The sequence below is a fragment of the Carcharhinus amblyrhynchos genome, chromosome 6 (assembly GCF_965287045.1).
Source record: "Carcharhinus amblyrhynchos chromosome 6, sCarAmb.v2.hapA, whole genome shotgun sequence".
Taxonomy (NCBI): Eukaryota; Metazoa; Chordata; class Chondrichthyes; order Carcharhiniformes; family Carcharhinidae; genus Carcharhinus; species Carcharhinus amblyrhynchos.
In genome coordinates, this window is record NC_137329.1 from 105,273,326 (window position 1) to 105,297,968 (window position 24,643).

General features: G+C 38.8%; 1 protein-coding gene across 4 annotated transcripts in view; it reads right to left on the bottom strand.

The window, feature by feature from the left end:
* The window catches only part of LOC145344182 (ras-related protein Rap-1b), an 80,009-nt gene that overhangs the window by 52,467 nt on the left and 2,899 nt on the right, over positions 1–24,643 (bottom strand). For 2 of the 4 annotated variants that reach the window (XM_080191122.1, XM_080191123.1), the window contains exon 2: positions 4,026–4,102. The gene's annotated coding sequence lies outside the window, so the exon portion shown is untranslated. Of the gene's footprint in view, positions 1–4,025; positions 4,103–18,060; positions 18,132–21,989; positions 22,072–24,643 lie in introns of all 4 variants that reach the window. The other 2 variants (XM_080191124.1, XM_080191125.1) reach the window with 2 other exon arrangements.

The following is a 24,643-nucleotide window of genomic DNA, read 5'->3' on the forward strand; positions in this document are numbered from 1 at the left end:
TCTTTATGTTATGCAGCATGGATATTTGAGAATCTGTGAGAGCATCATATTTTAGCTGCTATAGGGACTATCATGTAAAAATTTAATATTTTTCAAAATGCAAATCATCTGCATTTGAACCTGAAGTATAAAACCACTATGCTTTGATTGACCGAGCTAGCAAAAGATTGGTGTCACTGAGGAAATCAATTAAATCTGCCCAAAATCAGGATTTCATCTTGAAAAGAATCAGAGGCATAGAATTCTGAACTGATATGAAACAGTTAAGCATTTCTAAACTCAAACATTAGAGCATCTTGAAAGGTTTAAAACAGAAGGCGATAAAAACTCTTGAGAATTTCAGAACAAATTTTATTAGAAAAGCCTGTTAAAAAAAGCCACTTCTCTAAAGTTAATCCCAGATGATAAAAGAATCTTGCCATAACAAGAAAATAGTCAGTCAGTAAAATGAGCGCAGGCATGACAAAAAAATTGTTAACAATTATGAATAGTTACCATGGAAATTTCCAGTCTATGGAACATGAATCTTGTTTAACTTCTAAGCTTTGGCTGATGAACACTGGGGTTATCAAGCTTTTCAAGGGTTGGAAGTCCTTAGCTTCAAAATGATTAGTTGCTTAAGAAGGCAGGACTAAATTCTACACCAATTTGCCGGATACAATGAGTTTTGAGAGCAGCATTGCAAACTAGTTTTGCCATGCAGGTATGGTTGATAAACAAGAGGAGAATTGAGAAATTAAGAAACTGAAGCTGATCTTGAGCAACTTCAGCAAGTAGGATGTTCCTCAGTCTGACTGAATCACTGTTAATGACTCAGAGCATCCAAATATCCATGGGCGCTTTCAGCCACCCACACAAAAAACAATGAAATTTGTGGAGTTATGGAAAATTTTGAAGATGGCAACTTTGCTCCAGATCGGAGTCTGGCAGCTTGTTTCAAGATGCTTTGAGATTTGTTCAGGTGGCTCAAATTTGACTTAAAAATATAGGCTGGGCTGGACAAATAAAAAAATCAAGCAGCAAATGCACATTAATTCCAAATGCAAACCATTGAAAATAATCAACCTTCAGAAAAACCTTACTGTAAAATATTGGATGTTTATATTTCAAAGATAAGGAAAAAATGCAAGTGTTTTCATAATAGTCTGGAGCTGTTTGCAAATTGATTCTTACAGCAGCTATAGCATTATTTTGTCTGGTCCAAAAATCTTGCTATGCGCAACACAAAATTGCTTTAACAATCAGTATTAGGGTGCAGCAGTATGCTGGATTACACACCAGTTTTCTACAACTGCATTAAAAAAGAATCCTTCTGGAAAGTATCCAGCCAGTTACGACACTTCAAATGCAGAACTTTCCTTCCTCCTCACATTAGTTGTGTAGGGTCAAAAGTGGCAAAAATTATAAGCTGCAAAATTGATTGACCAGCTACGAATTATAAAAAGGCTTCTAATATAAAACAATCCAATTCCCAACTTGCTCCATCAGGTATTAATAATAGAACTTTGCATTTTGTACTGACCCTTCAATAATACATTTTGGCATAAATCATTTGTAGGCAGATAGTCAAAAATGCTCCCCAGTCCCCCACATGGCGAGATCTGTTTTCTTTTGGTGGGGAGGAGGAGCTGTGGAGTGAAGGAGACAGAAAAAAATGTGCTTTGCCTCCCCTACAAAGTGAAGGAAATATTCCTTGTAGTAATTTTACAATGGTGTTCTACAATTACTGGTAGTCAGTCACAGAGGCCTGGGAACTGTTCCAGTGCACTGGACAGTCTTATTGCTGTACACCATTATGATATTCAGCTGTGAAAATTCAGTTTGTGTAGGATCTGCTTCATCATCTAAAACATGGATAAATGAAAACACACGTTGGGGTTTAAATCATCAAGTTACAATATCAAGTGCTCTGCTGCATAGTACTAAAGTCGAAAAAGGTGAAACCAAACAGGAATGGGAATAGAAAACAGGTAGCATTACATCAGTTGCGTGATTTAGAAATTTCGAATTCTGTGGTGACTAACCCATCTTCCACCTTCCAAAAGTCTTTCCACTATACACAAGACACAAGTCAAAGTATGCTGGAACATTCTGCACTTTCCTGGGATGACTGCAGCTCCAGGGTCACCTGAGAAGCTTAACACCACCCAGAACAAAGCAACCTGCTTGACTGACATAGCTTCCATCACTGGTGCATAACTGCTGCCCTGTGCACCTGAGATATTAAAGGGTTAATATCTCATGCAGCTACGAGCTTTTGCAGCAACCTGCTAAACCAGCAGTTTGGGGTATGAAGGGCATAAATATAGCCTACTGTGAGTTGATTTCAAAATGACAAGCTTAAGATATCTGTGATTAATGAGCTTGCCCATTAATAGTTCTCTTTCTTTCAACATAACCATATTATGAACTTAAATATGGTTAACCTGACTAGAACAAAGGGTGTCTTGTGATTAGCTTGTGATGCAATTTGTGATTGCATCAGACCGTGGGTGACCATGAGGATTGTAAAACTACATTGGGGGGAAGAGGAAGAGGAAGAAGAGGAAGAGGAAGAGGAAGAGGAAGAGGAAGAGGAAGAGGAAGAGGAATCTCATTATTGAGAGCACCTTTGCCAACTGACTCCCAGCACTGAGTGGAAGTTACATAGAAAAGGCTTGCCTGCTGGCATATGCAAGACAATTAAAGAACTTTTGAATCGGAATTGGTGTTTGCCTTTGTATCAAGGACGGAAGAGTCTCATGAAAATGAGCTAACATACCATCTATTAAATGCACTGCAGCAATTCACCAAGGATTCTCCGATAAAACTTCTCAAACCCATATTCTCGACCAACTTGAAGAATAAGGGCGGCAGATGAATCAGATAATCATAATCAGCAGTTCTTCACAAAGGTCACACATGACCCTGCTTGGAGAATCTTCATCCCAAACTTCAGCAATTCAAAAGGGCAACTAACACCACCATCTCAATGGCACTTAGGAATGGGAAATAAATGCTGGCCTTCACAGTGATGCCCGCATCCCATGAATGAATATTGAAAAGGATAATGTGAATTGTAAGGGCAGCATTGCTTTACTGAATAGACAATACAATGTGGGTGGCAGCAGCCTAAGTAAAAGGAGACATACAAATACCCTTTCCAACTGTACCCTGAAGAGTAAATCTACAACAAGCAATTCACAAATACTACAAGTTATGAAAATACATAATTTTGAGAGAAGGGGACCTCTCCGATAGAACATCTCAGGCTATAAACTAAATTTCCTTTGCAGATGCTGACAATATATGCAAATAGTCATTCGATAATACAGAACTTTAAAAGACATGTCACATTTTGGTCTTGCACTCATGTGAACATTGCCCAAAAATACCTGTAAAATAAAACAACAATTTATACCATATGAGAGGAGAGCGCAGATTGGTTGGCAAGTGGATTTTGATTGGTACAGGCCCTGCAGTGGAGAACATACCAGTTGATGGTGACTCACAGATAATATTATCGATTATCAGTCATCAGCAACTGCACTCTCCAGAGTCCATTTCCCAACCGATCAGCATTCTCTTCTCATGGTATAAATTTGTTGCTTTTCCCCCTTGTATTGGTATTCTTGTAAAATGTCCTGATGAGTACAAGACAAAAAGGTAGCTTTTTTTTAAAAGAAGCAACAATGCTGTTTGTTTCATCAATATTTTCACTCTATTTCTAGCCACTTCTGCAGCTTGTCAACAATTACGATCTCTAAAACCAAGACTACTGGGCGTTATGTTATACTAAAAAGTACTGATCAAAATTGAGAAATAACATTGTCTGATAACCATTTTATCTGTTCACTAATGCAAGTGCAATTTGAGGAACTGGCTGAACAGTAATGTTCCATTAGCATTGAACATTTACAGATTGACCAGCAGACCTCCTACAATGAAACAAAAATAAAATTCTGAAAACGGCCACCCATTGTGACTCAATACTTCCTACTCATTCTGCTTATGGAAAGACTAATACTTCACATTTAGTAACTTACAAGTCTTCAGCCCCTTGCTCTTGAATGCAGTAGATTTAATGATGCAGTATCTGGATCCAGACTTCAACAACTTCCACCTACAAAGTTAGATTAAAATAACATTAATGAAATGTATATCAAAGTTTGAAAATGTATTCTATGAGCATTGTGTGAGAAATAAAATTAAACACAATTCCAGGCTTGGATGACTGCTGATTAACTTTCAGAACTGTTACAATATACATTTTTCTACAAAGTTGGTGAAACGTCCTTATTAAATATTTAATAAAAACAAATTTAAAAACTGCAGGATACAAATATATACAATTCCTTATTTTGAAGTCCCTCTAGATGAAGGACTAGCCTCGGGACCCTTCTGATCAGAATGGCTGTCACAGATTTTACACATATTGGATAATTCATGGCGACTTCTTCCATCACAAGCAATGAACTGTGCAAGGATAATTTTCCCATTTTCTTTTAAAGGTGTTATTTCATTATTACAAAATATAATTTTGAACTGGATATTTGCAACCATTTTGGTGGAAGTCAGTTCTGGGGTGATTTAGACCAATTAAACATAAATATCCTAAAAATTAGGGATAAAAGCAATTGGCAGCTGCACTGAAAACAGCCCTGACTTGTCCAACTTTGATTTTAGAAATCAGAAATGCAAACATCTTGAGCTGAACTAATTTCTTCTTAAATGAGACAACTGTTGTGAACAATTGTTTACCTTTTCTTTGAAGTTAACCTTAAGTTGCTCAATTTCTAAAATTTAAAGAAGTTCAGATTTTTCATGGCTGGTGTATCATTCTAAAGCAGGAAAATGTGATTGGGTTACAGCAGTGGCAGTTGCAGACACGGCAGGCAAGCCATATGTTTTGATAAAATGATACGTTTTCTACCAGTAAAGATAATACTTGTCTGAACTAATACCTTCACAGATAATTCAAACTGTCAAACGCCCTGTCGCTCCCATATACCAGACATTTGGCAGTCAGCATGAAAGTGTGGAGCATTTTCTTGTTGCATCAAGTTGGGGATGTTAGTCTCATGGATGGAACAAATGAAATTGGTGAGAAACGTAATCCTCCCAATTCAACTTTATATTCACATTTGCTGTCAAAATATTTTGTCCAAACCAATAATTATGAAGTTCTTGCTCATGACAGCAGGAAACCAAGTAAATTGAACCACCACCTGGACCTCTGTCCTCAACAGAAAAAGCATAACACATTTCAAACACACTTTCAACTGAAAGCACTGACAAAACTAACCCAGAAGTTTGATGGCATGGTTGTCTCGTATGTCAAGATTATGAAAATCAAGTTTACCTATTAAAGTTTATTTATTAGTATCATAATTAGGCTTACTGTGAGACAGCAGTGCTAACCACTGTGCCGCTGTGGGAATGGGTGACTGTTACATTACTTCTGTCTGTAACATTACTTCACTTCTTCAATCATCCTTTGCAAGTTCTACAGGACAATTTGGCCAAAATATTTTGACAAGACCAATGAGTCTAATCTTTCCTTGTAAGAGAAGAGCTAACATTTTTATCATGAAGAAAATACAGTTCTTTGCTAAGATTTTGCATCTGTGGCATAGTTACGTGCTGTAAGGAACGTTCCCAACATTGTCTTGCTATTACAGATTGCAAAATGTCAGTCCTAAAAGTTAATATACTGCTGAAGCATTTGTCTCAGCTTCATAAAAAATTGAGTGATTGTATTCCATGGAGAGAACACAACTGTTGGATTGCACCAGGTTTCAAAATTCTTTTTCAGCGGACTTCTTGCAAAGGTCTAGATTGTCATGAGTCTCAAAGGTTTAATCAATGTTGATCACTATTTTGAAAGACAACTTCATGCCTTTTGATCACTTCTGACTCTCAAATTAAAGTTTTGATGAAAGGTCAGCAACCTTAAAGATCAATTCTGTTTGGCGCTCCACAGATACTGCCTGACCTGAATATTTCCAGTCTTTCTTGCTTTTATCTGTGTTCTCTCAGATGTCTCAAAGACCTTTTGAGATACTTTCCACCTCACGCATTTTATTTTTCACATTTCTAATTCTTCGCCCTCTCCCTTCTTCCCCAAAAATGAAGCAATCCCCACAACAGCCACCTGGCCAAGGAAATAGAGTAAATAGTAAGGATGTACAAGAGCAGTTTGAGGCAACTATTTTTCCTTCCATTTTCTTTCCCCTCGTTGTAATTGCCTGTTTTGTCTCTGTTTAAGAGCAACCTCTGTATGTCATTGTTCCCCACCTTAACTGCAATGTTTAGAATTTGTCTCAATATGGGTTAAGCAACTCTGATTATGCAGACACGTGCATTGCTGGATCTCTGCATTAACCTCACACAAATAAGCCAGTTTGACAGCACACTTGAAAACTCAACGTTTTTGCAAATTTATAATGTTATTTGTTCCCTTATTTTCAAGAGAAATGCAGGAAACAAGGCTTAGTGTTTACTGCCAGCCACACTTCTCCAATACTAAACCACTCAAAGGGAAGACTCACCTTACCAGTAGTTAGGACAGGTGCCAAAACACAAATATGTGGGGAAATAACATGAGAAAACCCATTATAAAAATGCTGTGCAGCAGTAGAGCATTATTAGCAGTGTACATTTTAACCTGGAATGAGAGCAACCACAGTGGCCCTTCAGAATATGTTGCAGAAACCAAAACATCTTGTAAAGGGCTTTGGGCACGCAATTTTTCTTTTCTAATTGAAAGTTAATGCTACATAATCCCACACTCATAATACAACTTCCTCCAGAAACATAACCAAGTCTAATCATTTCCACTCGCTTCCAATAACTGCAGCTGAAATATCCTACAACCTCCAGGTATGATTCAAGCCAATTATAAATACATTTATTCACAAGCACACCACTGTCACCAGTATTCAAAACCTGCAACATCATTATCAACTGCATTTGCAATGTTTGGAAATCGTGTAAGCTCTACATCTTTAGCAACTATAACAAATGTTCTGCTTAACTGAACTGTAATGTTTTACATCTATTAAAGTAACAATTGATCAATAAATTTAAACAATTACTTAAAATCTATATATCACTTTATTCGTACAAAAGAGCATCAACATAAATGTCCGTGATGACTAGAACGTGCCAATGTTTGGTATGCAGCTTTGAATAAGAACTATAACTGTAATGTTATGTACTTATCCACTTGTATGTTCAATTTAATTATTCAGTAAACTCCTTATAGATTGATGATTCCTCTCTACAGCCTACATAACATGATTTAAAATCAAGTAGAATAAATTCACTCAAAGTTAAAACTGGGAGAGGAAAGAAAAAAAAACAGGGATTCAGTGCTTCAAGGCTTGATTTCAGAGTTGCTAAAGCAACATGTTATCAAATTAACAGAAAACAGATCTCAATTGTAAAAGGAACCAATTAAACTCCTCAAAAAAAAGACCAACACAGTAAGAGGCCATTTGGCGCATCTTGTGTTTGTTTCTTTATGGCGATGAATTTTTAATATATGATTTAAGTATTTATCCAATTTCTTTCTGGGAGATACTAATGAATCTATTTTCATTAACTGTTCACACTATGCATTCCACCTTAACTTGCTGCCTTTTTTGTTTTCTCATTTCCCCTCTGGTTCTTTTGTCAAATTTCCAGAATTAAGGAATTACTTCTTTGACACCACATTGTGAAAAACCAACATGCTTTAGTGTACTTGCTGATTCTCAATTCTGGCTCGGTTTTAATTTTTTAAATTAAAGTTTAAATAATGTTGCCTCAAGGTGGAATGGCCCAAGAATGAACAGTCAACTTGGATGTGAAGCATTTTGCACATACTTATCATTAGGTGTCAAGTATAAAGAAACTTTCAGATTGATTTGGAAATTTTACTGATCTAACTTTGCCATGCAAGTTTTCTCAAGTGAAACAGATTTCAAATATGCTATCATCTTTATACAGCCTGCAGTCAACATGCAAAGTATTTGGAATATGGAAGTCACCAGTACACAAAGTGGTTAAACCAAGGTGCTTCCAAACGACAGACAGATTTGCATTTATATAATGCCTTTCATGACCAGGCACCTCAAATTGCTTTACAGCAAATTAAATACTTCTGAAGTATAGTCACGATTGTAATGTAGGAAATCACAGTAACCAATTTAGACATAGTAAGGTACCATAAACAACAGAGATAATTAGCAGATGTAAGACATTTTTGTGACATTGATTGAATAAATATTGCCCTGGACACAGAGGAAAATTCATCTGCTCTTTGAAAACTTTCATGGGATCTCTTACACCCCAGCTGATAGTGCTCAAGTCCTGGAGTGGGACCTGAGCTCAGAACTTTCAGACTCAGGATGCTACAATTTAGCCACAGCTGTCACACATTTGAAAATAAACTAGGCAAGTTGGTGTAAGAAAGTAAAATAGAAAAGTATGCTTGAAAGGCTGAGGTGAGTCTCACGCAGAGCATGTGTGCACTGACTAGTTGGGTTGAATGAACTGTTTCTATGTTGTATGTTCTGTGCAACTCTAATAGCATCATCTCCGTTGACTTTCATGTTAAAGCAGTCCATTAACTGCCCAAACACCAAGGCACTATTATCCACTACCTATCTTTTAAAAGCCTTGCATTTATGAGCACCCTTCACGATCTCAGCTTGCCCCAAAATGCTGTATAAGAATAATAATTTTTAAGTGTGGTCGCCATTGCACCTAATCTATGATTTGTGTCCATTTATACAACATCTGCTATCTAAATATGCTTTCAGACATAACCCTTCAGACAAAAAAAAATCAAAATCAAATGTAACCTACTTCCTTGTAAGAAAGATGTGCTGAGAACGTTTTAATCCCTGGTTTTCCTTGTTTATCGTGCATGGTGCATGCCTTCAAACACCCAATTTAACATGCTTTTAAGTTGGACTTCCTGCTAAAGAAGTCCAACTATCAAGGGTGCTTTGTTGGATGCAAGTGCTTCTGTATGCCTTCTGCGAGATCTTGATTACTCTAGAACTGCCAGCACCTTGCCCAGCTCCACAGATGTTGCCTGTCTTTTGGCTTAGCTTGAGTAACTTGATCAGGGAGAGTCAGAAAGAACAAAGCCTGAGAACAGTTCCATCATGTTTGTACCTGATTTTGTTAAACACTTCTACTGGGAATTACTTCAAGGTGTCCAGTGAAACAGGTAGCAATGAAATCAGCAAAGCTCCGGCATAATCAAAACAAGATAGATGCATTTGGAATGCAAGGACTACAGTTAAAGAGCAATGCACAAATGCACCATGCACTACTCTACGGGAGTTACAGTGCCTTGTAAATTGTTTTGTACATTCAAATAAATGCATAAAACAGGGCTCAGCAACATTTATTTATATGCCGGCTCGAAATGCAGAGGGTGGACTCAAGCTACTGGTCCTCCCAGTAGGAGTTCTTTTTTAAGTATTTGAAGAAGCTACTCAACTTCAGGCTACTTAGTTCCACTTGATATACAGGAAAGTAGGCTGGCAAGCTGCTCAGTGACTTGGTTAAATCAATGGTTCACAAGTCCAGGAAGTCCAAGACTATTGAACTCAGCTTCTCATCGCTAAACTCAAATCTTTTGTGTATCCCCAGACAATCGGGAGTTTGATTGTGCATTTTCCAGCTGTTTGCTTGGAAACTTCTGGAAGAAATGAATGCTTAATACTGACAACAACAGGAGATTTGTAATAAAGGCAGGTGTAAGTTTTGATTGACTTTATTTTCTGAGAGTTTTCATTTTAAGAGATTAAATCCAGGTGAAATATCATTTTGTCTGCTCAAAATCAGGAAATAACTTCTGGTTACAAAGTATCAAACATCCTTACACATGAATTAATTGAAACATAGAAAATCGGAGTAGGCCATTCGGTCAGTCGTGCCTGTTCCGCCATTTGATGTGATCATGGCTGATCCTCTAGCCCAACATCACACTCCCAATTGTCTCCCCATACCCTTTGTTGCTTTGAGGCTAGAAATTTATTTCTCAACTACATTCAATGACTCGGCCTCCACAACCTTTGTGGCACCACCCTCGAGTGAAAACATTTCTCCTCATCTTAATCTTAAATGGCCCACCCCGGATCCTGAGACTCTGACCCCTTCTTCGAGGTATCACCCAGCCAGGTGAGATTTTATATGTTCATTTAATCCCAATGAAAACAGACCTATTCAACTCAATTTCTCTTGTACGACAATCCTGCCAACCCACAAATCAGTATGGTGAACTTTCACTGCACTCCCATTATGACAAGTATATCATGACCAAAATTGCACACAATACTCCAGGTGTAGACTCACCAATGCCTTGCACAGTTACAGTAAGACATGCTTGCTTCTGTACTCAAATCCCCAAATTAAGACCGACATACAATTTGCCTTCCTAAGAGTTTTCTGCACCCGCATACTTGCTTTTAATGACTGGTGTTCAAGGACACCAAAGACCCTTTAAACATCAACATTTTCCAATCTATCGCCATTTAAATAATGCTCTGCATTCTGTTTTTCTAAATTGGATAGCTTCACATTTATCTACATTATACTGCATTTGCCATACATCTGCCCACTCAACTTGTCTGAATTGCTTGAAGCTGCTTTACTTCCTCCACACTACTTAATTCCACCTAGTTTTGTGTCAACAAACTTGGTATTATATTTGACTTCCCTCATCAGAATTGCTGATATATATTGTGAATAGCTGGGGTCCAATAACTGATCCCGGTGGTACCTGCACTAAATGGGCCTTCCACTCTGAAAAAGACCGATTTATTTCCACAATCTTTCCCGTCTGTTAATCAATTCTCAATCTATGCAAGTATATTACTCCCAAACCCATACGTTTTAATTTTACACACTAACCTCTTATGTGGGACTGTGAAAAGCTTTTTGAAGAATCATCCATTTGTTCTTCCTTAACTACTCATTACATCCTCAAAAAAAAAATCAGTAGGTTTGTCAAACATGATTTTCCTTTCATAGATTCATGTTGACTTTTGTCTAATTCTTAATATTTTCTCAGTGTCCTGATTTCACATTATTTAAAATGAACTCCTACTATTGATGTTAGGCTAACTGGTCTGCAATTCCCCATTTTCTCCCTCCATCTTTTAAATAGTGGGGTGATATTTGCCACTCTCCAGGCTGCTGGCTCTGTTACAGAATCTACAGAACTTTGGAAGGTAACAACCAAAATTTCCATGATTTCCATGGCCACCTCCTTTAGCACCATGGGATATAAATTATCAGGCCCTGATGATTACCATCAGCTTTTGGACCCGTTAATTTCCCCAGCGCTATTTTTTGTACTAATATCAATTTCCTTCAATTCCTCCTCACTAGATCATTGCTTCCCTAACATTTCTGGGACATTATTTGCAACTTCCTCTGTGAAGGCAGAACTTAAACAGTTGTTTAACTGCTCACCATTTCCTTGCTCTCCATTATAAATTCTCCCATTTTCGACAGCAAGGGATCTACATTTGTTTCCACTAATCATTTTCTTTTACATACTTATAGCTTTTACAGTCTACTTATATTCTTTGCAAATTATGTCTTTCTATTTTGCCCCTCTTAATCAATGTCTTGGTCCTCTTGCTGAATTCTAAACTTCTGCCAAACCTCAGGCTTGCTACATTTTTCTGGCAAGTTTTTTTGAATCTAATACTAGCCTTAATTGCTTTCATTAGCCATGGTTGTATTTTGCCTGTATTTTTTTGCACCACAAAGGCATATATAACTGTTACAACACATACATTTGTTCCTCAAAAATTAGCCATTGCCTATCCACCATCATGCCTTTCAATGAAGTTACCAATCTATTAACTCACCCCCCATGTCTTTCCTTTGTATAGATTTCGGACCCTAGTTTCAAACTGGACTACTCCACTATCTATCCCAATGAGGAATTCTGCGTTATGGTCACACTTCCCTAAAGTACCCCGTAAAACAAGATTAATTAACTGCTTCACAGTACATAGTATGAAATCCAAGATGGTCTGTTCATTAGTTAGTTCCTGAACATACTGGTCCAAATAACCATTCAGAATACACTCCAGGAACTTATGTGCCATAGTATTATTCAGGCAAGTGAACAGTATTCAATCAAACTCCAGACTTATGGCTTGTAAACAAATGGATGGATTTTGAGGAGTCGGGAGTTACTCAATACAGAATTCCTATCCTCTGACCTACATTTGTAGCCAGAGTATTTTTGTGGCTGATCCAGTTCAGCTTATGGTCAATGGTAACCCCCATGATGTTGATAATGGGGGAGTTCCATGATGTAATGAACATAAGTAGGAGCAGGAGTAGGCCATCTAGCCCTTCGAACCTGCCCCGCCATTCAATAAGATCATGGCTGTTCTGAAGTGGCTCAGTTCCACTTTCCCGCTTTCTCCCCATAACCCTCAATTCCCTTGCCTACCAAAAACCTATCTACCCGTGACTTAAATATATTTAGCGAGGTAGCCTCCACCACTTCAACGTGCAGAGAATTCCAGAGATTCACCACCCTTTGAGTGAAGAAGTTCCTCCTCAACTCTGTTCTAAACTGCTCCCCCCCCCGCCTCCCCCCTTATCTTGAGGCTGTGCCCTCTAGTCCTGCTGTCCTTTCTGAGCGGGAAGAATCTCTCTACCCTATCCATCCCCTTCATTATCGTGTACGTCTCTATAAGATCCCCCCTCATCCTTCTAAACTCCAACGAGTACAGACCCAGTCCATTTAGTCTCTCTTCATAGTCCAATGAATATCATGGGCAGATGGTTGGATTCTTTCTTGTTGGACATGGTCATTGTGTCACACGGATGTTACTTGTTACTTATCAGCCTAAACCTGAATGTTGTCCATGTCTTGCTGCACATGTGAATGGAGAGTTCTGGCCTCAGACAGAGCATATAAAGCACTAATCAGTAATCTCTAAACTGTCTGTGCTTTATATGCTCTGTCTGAGGCCAGAACTCTCCATTCACCTGACGAACAGGGAAACCTCGAAAGCTTGTGAGTCTATTATCAAATAAATCGGTTGGACTAAACCTGGTGTTGTCAGACTTCTTACTGTGTTTACGCCAGTCCAACACCGGCATACCCACATCACTGCTGCACATGGGCATGGACTGCTTCAGTAGCTGAGTTGCAGCAAATGCTGAATGCAGTGAAATCATCAGTGAACATCCCCACTTTTGACCTTATGGTGGTGGGATGGTCATTGATGAAGCAGCGGAAGATGGTTATGCACCAGATACTACTCCTGCAGTGATGTCGTGGGTCACAGATGATCCAACACATTCAATTACAACCATCTTCCTTTGTGTCAGATTTGATTCCAACCAGTACAGAGTTAGAGGTCACATTTATTTTAGCTGCTACTCTTTTTTCTTATGTTGATACAACACTCAGAATCTGCTTTTATATTTCTGGCTAGTTACAGGAAAAATGTTTTATATTGCATCTTTCATAGATTCTAGAGATGCAAAGACGCAACGTAAAGTTGGTGACAGTTGAGTTTCAGCAGAGATGCCATTAACTTTGTGCTTCAGGTATTGGGTCAGAGTTTGTCAAAATTGGAGCTAAGCTGCTAACCATTATTTATGTTAAAACCACACAATAACTTCAGGAGAATACAGACCGTGGTTAAACAGAAAAATCCAAAAGGCTGCCACTCTAGCTTTTACTTTGTGAATAAAGCATCTCATTGACTGCTCACCATTCAAATGCACTGAACAACATGCCCACACTTGCACAGCAGATACCAACTAAACACATCACAAAAAGCTTGTCCATTTCAGTCTCATGGCATTATAACTCTTATGAAGCCGAACTCTCTCTCTGGCACTGAAAATTAATTGTTATACATGTCAAGTCTCATTCATCTGAGGTGCCCTAAAGATTTTTAATACAGTAATAAATTGCATTCACGTAATGTTTAAATAACCTTAAGTGCTTCGCAAAAGCGCTGCCAAAAATGTATGCTGAGATAAGGATACAGATACTGAAACAGGTAGTCAAAGAGATCCTTCCATAGAGTTTTTTTTGAAAAGAGAGGCTGAGGAATCTAGGTTGGGAATTAAAGAGTGTGGGGCCAAGGAAGCTAAAGACACAGTGACCAAAGGTAGGGAAAAGTGGTCAGTCAGTGGAAAACAAAGAATTGGGGCAGTACTAGTTCGTAGAAATTGCAATGGCCAAGACTGTGAAGGATTTAAATAAAGAGGTGTGAATTTCACTTTTGAGGTATTGTGGGGACATGGCATCACTGACTTGCACTGACTCCTTAATTCAGGCAGAGTGGGTGTTGGGTGTCAACCAAAAGAGTATTAGATCTTGACTTGACAAATGGCATGAATAAAGATTTCAGTGAAAAATAGATGACACAATGGCATGATAAAGACACTACATAATTTATAGAACATAGAATATAGAACAATACAGCACAGTACAGTACAGGCCCTTCGGCCCTTGAAGTTGCGCCAAGCTATCTCCAAACCCAAGATCAAGCTATCCCACTCCCTATCATTCTGGTGTGCTCCATGTGCCTATCCAATAACCGCTTGAAAGTTCTAAAGCGTCCGACTCCACTATCACAGCAGGCAGAGCATTCCACAGCCCAACCACTCTGAGTAAAGAATCTACCTCCTATATCTCCCACCATGATAGACATCCCTCCTATATCTCCCACCATGAACCTTATAGTTCCCCCTAGTAACAGCTACATCCACCTGAGGGAATAGTCTCTGCACTTCCACTCTATGAATCCCCCTCATCATCTTACAAACCTCTATTAAGTCGCCTCTCATCCTCCTCTGCTCTAAAGAGAAAAGCCCCAGCTCCCTCAACCTTTCCTCACAAGACTACCCTCCAAACGAGGCAGCATCCTGGTAAATCTCTTCTACACTATGTCCAATGCTTCCACATCCTTCTTATAGTGAGGTGACCAGAACTGCAGACAATATTCCAAATGTGGTCTCACCAAGGTCCGCTTTAGTTGCAGCATAACCCCATGGCTCTTAAACTCAAACCCACTGTTAACAAACGTTTAAACAGTATAAGCTTTCTTCATGGCTCTATCCACTTGAGTGGCAACCTTCAGAGATCTGTGGATATGAACCCCAAGATCTCTCTGTTCCTCTACATTCCTCAGAACCCTGCCATTGACCCTGTAATCTGCATTCAAGTTTGTCCTACCAAAATGAATCACTTCACACTTATCAGGGTTAAACTCCATCTGCTACTTTTCTGCCCAACTCTGCACCCTATCAACATCTCAAATATTTCAAGGCAACAGCACCATGTTGAAAAGTTAGAAAAAATCCACCATCCTCTGTTCCATGATAACCATTATTTTCAACTGGAACTTAATTTTTCAACAGCAAGAACATGACTTTCTGTTCATATCAATATTAATCACTACAATGTGAAGCTGCATTGATATTAATTGATGTTCCAATCCACAAATCATACTTGATATTAAAATTAATATTTCATAACAGATGGCAATCAAAGTTTGAAATGGATCAATTTACATTTGTGCAATTTGTGGGGTGGCACAATGGTTAGCACCGCTGCCTCACAGCACCAGGGATCCGAGTTCAATTCCAGCCTCAGGTTACTGTCTGCATGGAGTTTGCATGTTTTCCTTGTGTCTGCGTGGGTTTCCTCCCACGCTCCAAAGGGTTAGGTTGATTGGTCTTGCTAATTGCCCCTTAGCATCGGGGGGGGGATTGGGAGGACAAACATATGGTTTTCTGGGATAGTGCTTGGGTGGGATTGTTGTCGGTGCAGACTTGATGGGCAGAATGACATCTTTCTGCACTGTAGGGTTTCTATAATTCTAATACTCCTCCCAATAAGAATATATCACAAAAGGTACAATGAATAAGAGAAGCAGAAGACAACACTTGACAGCAAAAATCACAAAAAAGGATTTTTTAAGAATGACTTTAAAACAGTTAGGGAAATGGCAAAGCAGATTGTTGGAAGTTCTTCATAAAATCAACGGGGAAAAGACAGCAACGAGCAGTAGGGCAAAAGAACATCAAGTAATCTGGTAATGGAGCCAAAAGTGGACGTAGTGCGATATGAAAGATATCACAGGGGACTTTGAACACAGAAACGTGAATGTTATCAAAACATTAGGAATGTGAAGCAATGGAATTTAACATGAACAAATGCAGGGTAATAGGGCAAAAGAATTTTGGGCAGAAAAGACATAGGAAACAGCATTTTAGATAAATTGTAGGGCAACAAAAATTACTTAGGGAAACCCAGGCCTCAAATCGATGAAGTTGTAAGATGGAGTCTCAGCCTTTAACACAGAAAGGGGTAAGGGCAGGCAACATTTCAAAAAGGGGCAGTAAAGTTGCCTTGCTACCTTTTCAGGTATAGAAGTAGGATACTAGCAGAATGTCAAGGTTTGTACTCCCAGGCGATGCTTAGACTACAAATTGTGCCAAGAAAATTGATGGGAGTTCAGAACATACGCACTGAGTTGTTAGTTGGAACTAAAGAGGATGATTTTAATTATATCAACATTTAATCCAAAAACCGTGAATTATCTAGGTCTCAGTATGTCACAGGAAGCTCGGTAGAGTAATACCAGCAGTGGAATGGATAGACAATGCTGCATATCTGAAAGCTAACTTCACGCTCATATATGGACCTCTAAATTATCAAATTTATTTTAAAGATTTCAATAGTAGAGTGCCAATTTACCAAAGCAGTGCGCTACAAGCACTCCACTGCATTTACACATGCAACATATGAACTGACACTGTCAATCTCAAATCAAGATGGCATGACTTAGAGTTCTTGCACCATATCCATAGATGTGTATTCTAGGTGGCATTGCATGAAATAGGATTAAGGATCACAGAATTTAAATACTGTGCTTGTAACACTTTATGCCCCCGCCCCTAACACCAACACCATCCCACTTTTCATTTCAGGATCTTGCAGTTCCTAAATTTGAAATTGGCCATGCCTTCAATCAGTGCAGCAGGTTTTGCCTGTTGCCCTTTGGGGCAGGTGGGGGTTTCACATTGTACCATATTCTCAGGTGAACACATACCTGCAGACATATGAACCAACTGAAAATCACCTGTATCTACACTGACCAGTAATCAAGTCTGATCCTGTTGTGTTTCTCCTGCTACTACAATTATTTCAAATTGTCTTAATTAGTCAGAATTCAATCAATTACAGCAGAGCAGAACACACCTGTGCAGGTTTAATTGACTGCTGGTCACAGGACTCATGTACCAAGGGTAAATCAAAGCAGTCAACTGACACCAATTAAAAACCAAAAGCATTAAATCAGTAAATTCACGGCAGCATATTTCCAGGCCATTCCACCCATCTGTGATGCTCGAGAAAGCCCTGTTCCAATCACAAATCAATTTTGATCAATTATGCTGCTGATTTGCATTGATCCACAAAAACTTCTATTTGGGCTTATGAAAAGGAGTTTGTCGGAAACTTCATTTTTTTTTTAGAGGCAGCACACTATCCAGTGTGTTCTACCAATTGTACCCCAGCAGAAACTTTGTGCCCTTATGTTACAGACAGTGACGTGAGGCAGTGATGTGGTGAAAAGCTAATGGAAGTTTTTGTACTAATATAAAAACTATGAAACACAATTGCTCCAGCACAAAAGGTCACCATTTGGCCATCGTGCCTCCACCAGTTCATCAAATGAGCAGTTTACCTATCACCATTTGCCCACCTTCTCCCCATAACCCTGTGCATTTTTCTTTTACAGCTAACAATCTATTTTCTTTTTCAATATCTTAAGTGAAACTGTCTCAACCACACTTGAGGCAGTGCATTCCAGACCTCACCATTCTCTATGAAAAGTTTTTCCTCATATTTTCTTTTGCCAATTACTTTGAATTTGTGCTCATTCTCGATCCTTTCCTGAGGAGGAACAGATTTACCCCTTCTACACTGCCTAGATCCCTCATTAAGTGCACTAATTCATCCTGGTTCACTGATTTTATGCAGACACGTTCTACTTAAACATCTGATGGTTCACTCACATCTTTAAATGCAGTACAATGTGTACAAGCATCATGACGAATCACCAATTCCCAGAGTTTTTGGCTTTAACCTAAAGGCAATGGGAACAAAATGACAAATTACAAACCTCCCAGGCCATCTTCCCTTCCTTTGCCCACTCACGTAGACCACAGTAGCTGAAGTTGGCAAATAAACTTTTCTAAGGCTGGTGCTGCTGCAATCGAGCCAGTAGCCAAGAGATGTGCAATATTCCTAATTAATTCCATCTTTAATTACATTTGGTGAAAGAGAACAGCAATGGTTCAGGTGATTATTAATAAGCAAAATGAACAAAGGAGGATTCTAATGTTCTAGAATTTGAGCTTAAGAAATTTATGCATATTGTACAGTGGCCAACAGATCAAAATGGTTATGCCACCCCCATTAACATAGAGCATTACACTGTAATCTAATTTCATGGTTTTGACTCTGTTGTCAACCACTTTGGTTCAACTAAAAACACAATGATACTCATGTTGTATGGAAGATACTTCCACCTTTGGCAGTTTTATCAAAGCAGAACGGGAATAGAAGCAAAGTAAAGCTTCATTGACATGCCAAACAATGTCCTTTTATTGCAACTTCAAAAAGCACACCCTACTGCAAAAATCGCATTATTTTCTACACCAGCTGTTATTTTGGTTTCTCTCAAGTGAGGCTGATCTAGACCTAAATTAGAGGCGGCTGTGTACTGTGAGCTCATGCCCCTTAGGAAATGAGCTAAAAGTGTTGAACTAATTTAGTTAAGCTAGGATCCCTCAGGCAAGAGTGATTTCAATCCACAACATTATTTTGAAATGTATTAAAATCAAGGACCTAGAGGTAAAATGGTTATTGTTCTGGTCCAGTGCAACAATATGGCCCTGTATAAATTTCAAAAATGAACGCCTTGGCGTTATTAGCAATAAATTCACTAAATGTTCAGTTATCTTGTATAAACAACAGGGAATTTGAAACAGTATCATAACCAAAAATCAAAATCATTTGAAAATATGCCAAATCTAACCTTAAACACATTCCAAGAATGCATTATACGTATTTTCAATGTGTTCATAACGTATTGTAAATAACTGCACGGAACATGACCCAAGATATATAGCACAACATGTTTCAAGTATCTTCAGTGACCCATATAACATTATATATATCCTAAAATACAAGTAAATCCAGTTATAGAGAACATTCACAAGTGTGCCCGAAATGTAAAATTATAATGGTAACAGATGGCATGAGCAATAACTCCACCACACAAATTATTTGAGCACATCATACTTTATAGAAAGATGGCAAATCAACTACATTTGTATACTACTATTTTGCCAGAACATCATCACCTCACTGAAATACATCAATGCATTTGTTACATTTATTCGGAACTCAACAGCTCAAAGATCGTAAAATCATAAATACAGGCAGGAATAGGCCATTCAGCCCCTCAGATCTGCTCTGCTATTCAATAAGATCGTGGCTGATCGAATTGTGACCTCAGTTCCATTTTCCTGTCTGCCCTCCACAACCCTCGACTCCCTTGTTAATCAAAGGTCTGTTGCCACGTATCAATTTTAAAAAGGAAACCTCATTTCTAAAACTGTGGCTCCTAGCTCAGGAAACATCCAATCCAACACCTATTAAAGTCCCCTCAGGATATTGTATGTTTCAATAAGATCACCTTTCATCCTTCCAAACTCCCTGCGAATATTGACCCAACCTTCTCTGAACTGCTTCTAATGCAATAATATCTCTCCTTAATTAAGGAAATCAGAACTGTACACAGATATGGTCTCATCTATGCAGGTACCCTGTGCATTGCAGCAAGACTTCCCTGCTTTTATACTTTAAATAATGGCAACTTGTCAGAAAAGCATGACTATAATCATGGGAGATTTGAATCTACACAGAGACTAGAAAAGTCAGATGGGTAAAGGTAGTCTAGATAAGGAGTTCATAGAATATTTCCACGATAGCTTCTTAGAAGAGCAAGTTCTACAGCGGGCAATACTTGAACTGGTATTGTACAGTGAGATGGGATTATAAGACCATAAGATATAGGAGCAGAATTAGGCCCAGAGTCTGCTCTACCATTCAATTATGGCTGATAAGTTTCTCAACCCCATTCTCCTGCCTTTTCCCTGTAACCTTTGATTCCCTTACTAACCAAGAACCTATTGCTGCCTTAAATGTACTCAATGACCTGGCCTCCACAGCCTTGTGGCACTGAATTCCATAGGTTCGCTGCCTTCTGGCTGAAGAAATTCCTCCTCACATCAGTTCTAAACGGTCATCCCTTTATTCTGAAGCTGCGCCCTCGGATCCTAGTCTCTCCTACTAATGGAAACATCTTTCCCAAGTCCATTCTATCCAGTCCTTTCAGTATTCTAGGATTCATTAATGACATTACAGTGAAGGTGCTCCCAATGTAGCAGTGACCATAACATGATTCAATTTTAAATTCCATTTGAGGCAGAGATGATTGGGTCCGAGGCTAAGGGTGGGATCCTCCAGTCCCGCCAAAAGCTACCTCCAAAGCAGGAGAAGCAAGATATACAAAACACTGTAGACTTTGGTGGGACTGAAAGATCCTATTGACAAAGTAAATTAAGGTATAGGTCAAAAGAAATGCAGTGGCAAACATTAATGAGCATATTTCAGATGCATTTCAATGAGCAAGAAAAAAATCTAAGAGATGGACTCACTATCCATTCATAGAACATAGAATCCCTACAGTGCAGAAGGAGGCCAAAGATAATGTCAAACTTAAAGAAAAAGCATATAATTCTGCAAAAGTAGGTGGTCAGAAGATTGGATAGAATACTAGGAACAGCAAAGGATGACAAGATGATTGAGGGAAAAATTTGAGTATGAGTGAAAGCTGGCCGGAAACAAAAACAGATAGCAAGCCTTTCTATAAATATTTTACAAATAATAAAGTTTACAAAGTAAGTAGTGGCCCTATAGAAAGTGCCATTGCAGAGTGGTGCAGCCGAATTGTGCTGGGCCCATAACCCAGAGGTAGACAGATCTTCTGCTATTCCTATTAGCACTCATAATAAAACAACTTGACTGCAACTCCAGAACATTTGAGTCTGAAGAACTGACAGGAAATGAAAGGGAGGGAAGAATGCAGGAAAATTACAAAGAGAAGTGGTAATGAGCAAATTTTTGAAAAGCACTTGGGTCCTGATGGATTTCATCCTTGGGTCTTAAAAAAGCAGCTAGTGATATAGTTAATGTTTAACCAACTTACTTCTTTGAGGAAGTAGCATGTGCTGTGAATAAAGGTAAACTAGTGGATGCACTGTACTCAGATTTCTAGGAGGCATTTGATAAGGTGTCACAAAGGTTGCGGAAAATAACAGCTCATGGTAAGGGGATAACATATCAGCATGGATAGATTGGCCGGCTAACAGGAAGCAGAGAGCAGGCATAAATGGATCTTTTTCAGGCTGGTAAGATGAAACAAGTGGTATCTCATAACAATCAGTGCTGGGACCTCAACCATTTATATAAATGACTTGAATGAAGGGATGCAATGATTGCCAAATTTGTTGACAACAACATGATAGATAGGAAAATAAGAGGACATAAAAAGGCTACAAAAAGATATAGATAAAATGGAGCTTAACATGGGAAAATGCAAAACCGACCATTTTGGCAGGAAGAATATAAAAGCATATTACCTAAATGATGAGAGATTGCAGAGCTCTGACATGCAAATGGATTTGGGTGTCATAGTGCAAGTACAGCAATTAGGAAAGTTATTAGAATGCTATCATTTATTGTGGAAAACAGAATACAAAAGTAGGGAGGTTAAGCTTCAGTTATTGAGGCTACATCTGGAGTAGCATACAGTAATGGTCACCTATTTAAGGAAGGATTTAAGTACACTGGAAGAAGTTCAGAGAAAACTTACCAGATTAATGTGTGGAATGGAGGAGTTGTCTTGTGAGGAAAGGTTAGACAGGCTGGGCTTGTATCTGTTGGAGTTTAGAAAACTAAGAGGCAATTTGATTGAAACATTTGATTTGATTTATTATTGTCACATGTGTTAACAGTGAAAAGAATTGTTTCTTGCATACTATACAGACAAAACATACCATTCATAGAGAAGGAAAGGAGAGAGTGCAGAATGTAGTATTACAGTCACAGCAAGGGTGTAGAGAACGATCAATTCATACAAGGTAAGTCCATTCAAAAATCTGACAGCAGCAGGGAAGAAGCTGTTGTTGAGTCAGTTTGTAAGTGACTTCAGACTTTTGTATCTTTTTCCCCGAAGGAAGTAAATGGAAGAGAGTGTGTCCAGGATGCGTGGGGTCCTTAATTAAGCTGGCTGCTTTGCCAAGGCAGTGGGAAGTGTAGACAGAGTCAATGGATGGGAGACTGGTTTGCGTGATGGATACATTCATGATCTTCTGTAGTTTTTTGTGGAACATACATGATCCTGAGGTACCTTGACAGGGTGGATGTGGAGAAATTGCTTCCTCTTGTGGGAGAATCTAGAACTAAGGGTCATTATTTAAAAATAAGGGGTCAAACATTTAAATCAGAGATTAGACGAAATTTGGTCTCTCAAGGCGGCTGCGAATCTTTGGAATTCTTCTTGAAAAGGCAGTGGAAGCAAAGTCTTTAAATATTCTTAGGGCAGAAGTGGATAGATTTTTGGTAAACAAGGAATGATAGGTTATCAGGGTAGGCAGGGTGCATACTTGAAGTTGCTATCATATCAGTTGTGATCTTATTAAATGTTGGAGCAAGCTCGAGCAGCTGAATGGCCTACTCAGCTCCTTGTTTGTACAACCATGGAACACCCAGGTCCCTCTGTAATGCGGCATTCTGCTGTCTCTCTCCATTTGAATAATATTTTGCTTTTCTGTAATTCCTGCCAAATGGATGATCTCACATTTGACCATATTATATGTTATCTGACATTTTTAACACTCAAAATTATCTACACCCCTCAGAGATGCTTTGTATTCTCCTCAGCTTCAAACCTTGCAAGAGTAGCTCTTGAAAATATTTTCAACCTCTAAAAACTTGAAAGAGTAAAAACATAAATTTGTTCAATTACACCTTGCTTTTTATTATTTCATTTAACCACAATCTGAAAACAAATCAATTATAATCCATTGCCAGGACAAATTGCCAGATTGTTAATAAACCACTGGACTTGATTATTCCAAAGCACTACTACCTAGCCTCCCAGATTTTATCCCCCATAATCTTGAAGACATTCAAATCTTTCCTCCTCCTGTCCTAACTTGCACTAAGTTCTGTTTGTCCATCACTCCTTTTCAAAAAGAATTTATGGGATGTGTGAAAAAATTGTTTTTCTATTTCTGACCTCCAGCATTCCCATTTTTAAAAATGTATTTGTTTATGGGATGTGGAAATCTCTGGCTGGGCCAGCATTTATTACATCCCTGAGAGCATTTAAGTGTCAACCACATTGGAGTCTAGATTCACACGTAAGCCAGGCCAGATCAGGACTGCAGATTTCCTTCCCTAAAGGACATTAGTGAACCAGGTGGGTTTTTACGACAATTGACAATGGTTTCATGATCATTCGACTTTAAATTCCGTATTTTTTTTTACTGAATTTAAAATTCACCGTCTGTAGTGGTGGGATTCAAACCCAGGTCCCCAGAACATTACTCGGTCTCTAGCCCAGGACAATAGTACTAAACCACTGCTTCTCCTAAATTTTAATGACTTCAACACTATTAACCAGGAGTTAGGCTACCAAGTTTTGAAAACCCCTCCTAATGCTCCAAATCAAATTTTGATTGATAACACTCCTACAACATCCCTGGAATGTTTTACTCCTTAAAAGGCACTATATGGGTGGTATGATGGCACAGTGGTTAGCACTGCTGCCTCGGTGCTAGGAACCGCAGTTCAATTCTGGCCTGTGTGGAGTTTGCACAGTCTCCCCATATCTGCTTCTGGATGTTCCTCCCAAACAAAGATGTGCGGCTTAGGTTGATTGGCTGTGATAAGTTGCCCCTTAGTGTCACAAGATACATATGTTAGGGGGATTAGCAGGGTAAACAGGGTTACAGGTTAAGTTTGGGTAAGAGTCGATGCAGACTCAATGGGCTTCTGCACTATAGGGATTCTATTCTATATTGGGGTGGCATAGTGGTTAGCATTGCTGCCTCACAGCATCAAGGACCTGCGTTCAATTCCGGCCTCAAATCGCTCTCTGTATGGAGTTTACACATTCTCCCTGTGTGTGAGATTTCTCCAAATGCTCTGATTTCCTCAGTCCAAAAATGTGTGTGTTAGGTTGACTGGCCATGCCGAATCAACCCTAGTGTCAGGGATTAACAGAGTAAATATGTGGGGTTACAGGAATTGGGTCTGGGTGGAATTGTGGTCTGTGCAGACTCGATGGGCTGAATGGCTCCTTCTGCACTGTAAGAGGTGTAAGGATTCTATATAAATACAAGTAGTGTTTCATTGATTTTTCAATATGCCTGGAGTAAATAAAAAAGGTTTAAGCTCCAAAGATGTTCTTGATCTCTTGTTATCACACTCTTCACACAGGAAGTATATAAATGGTCCTGC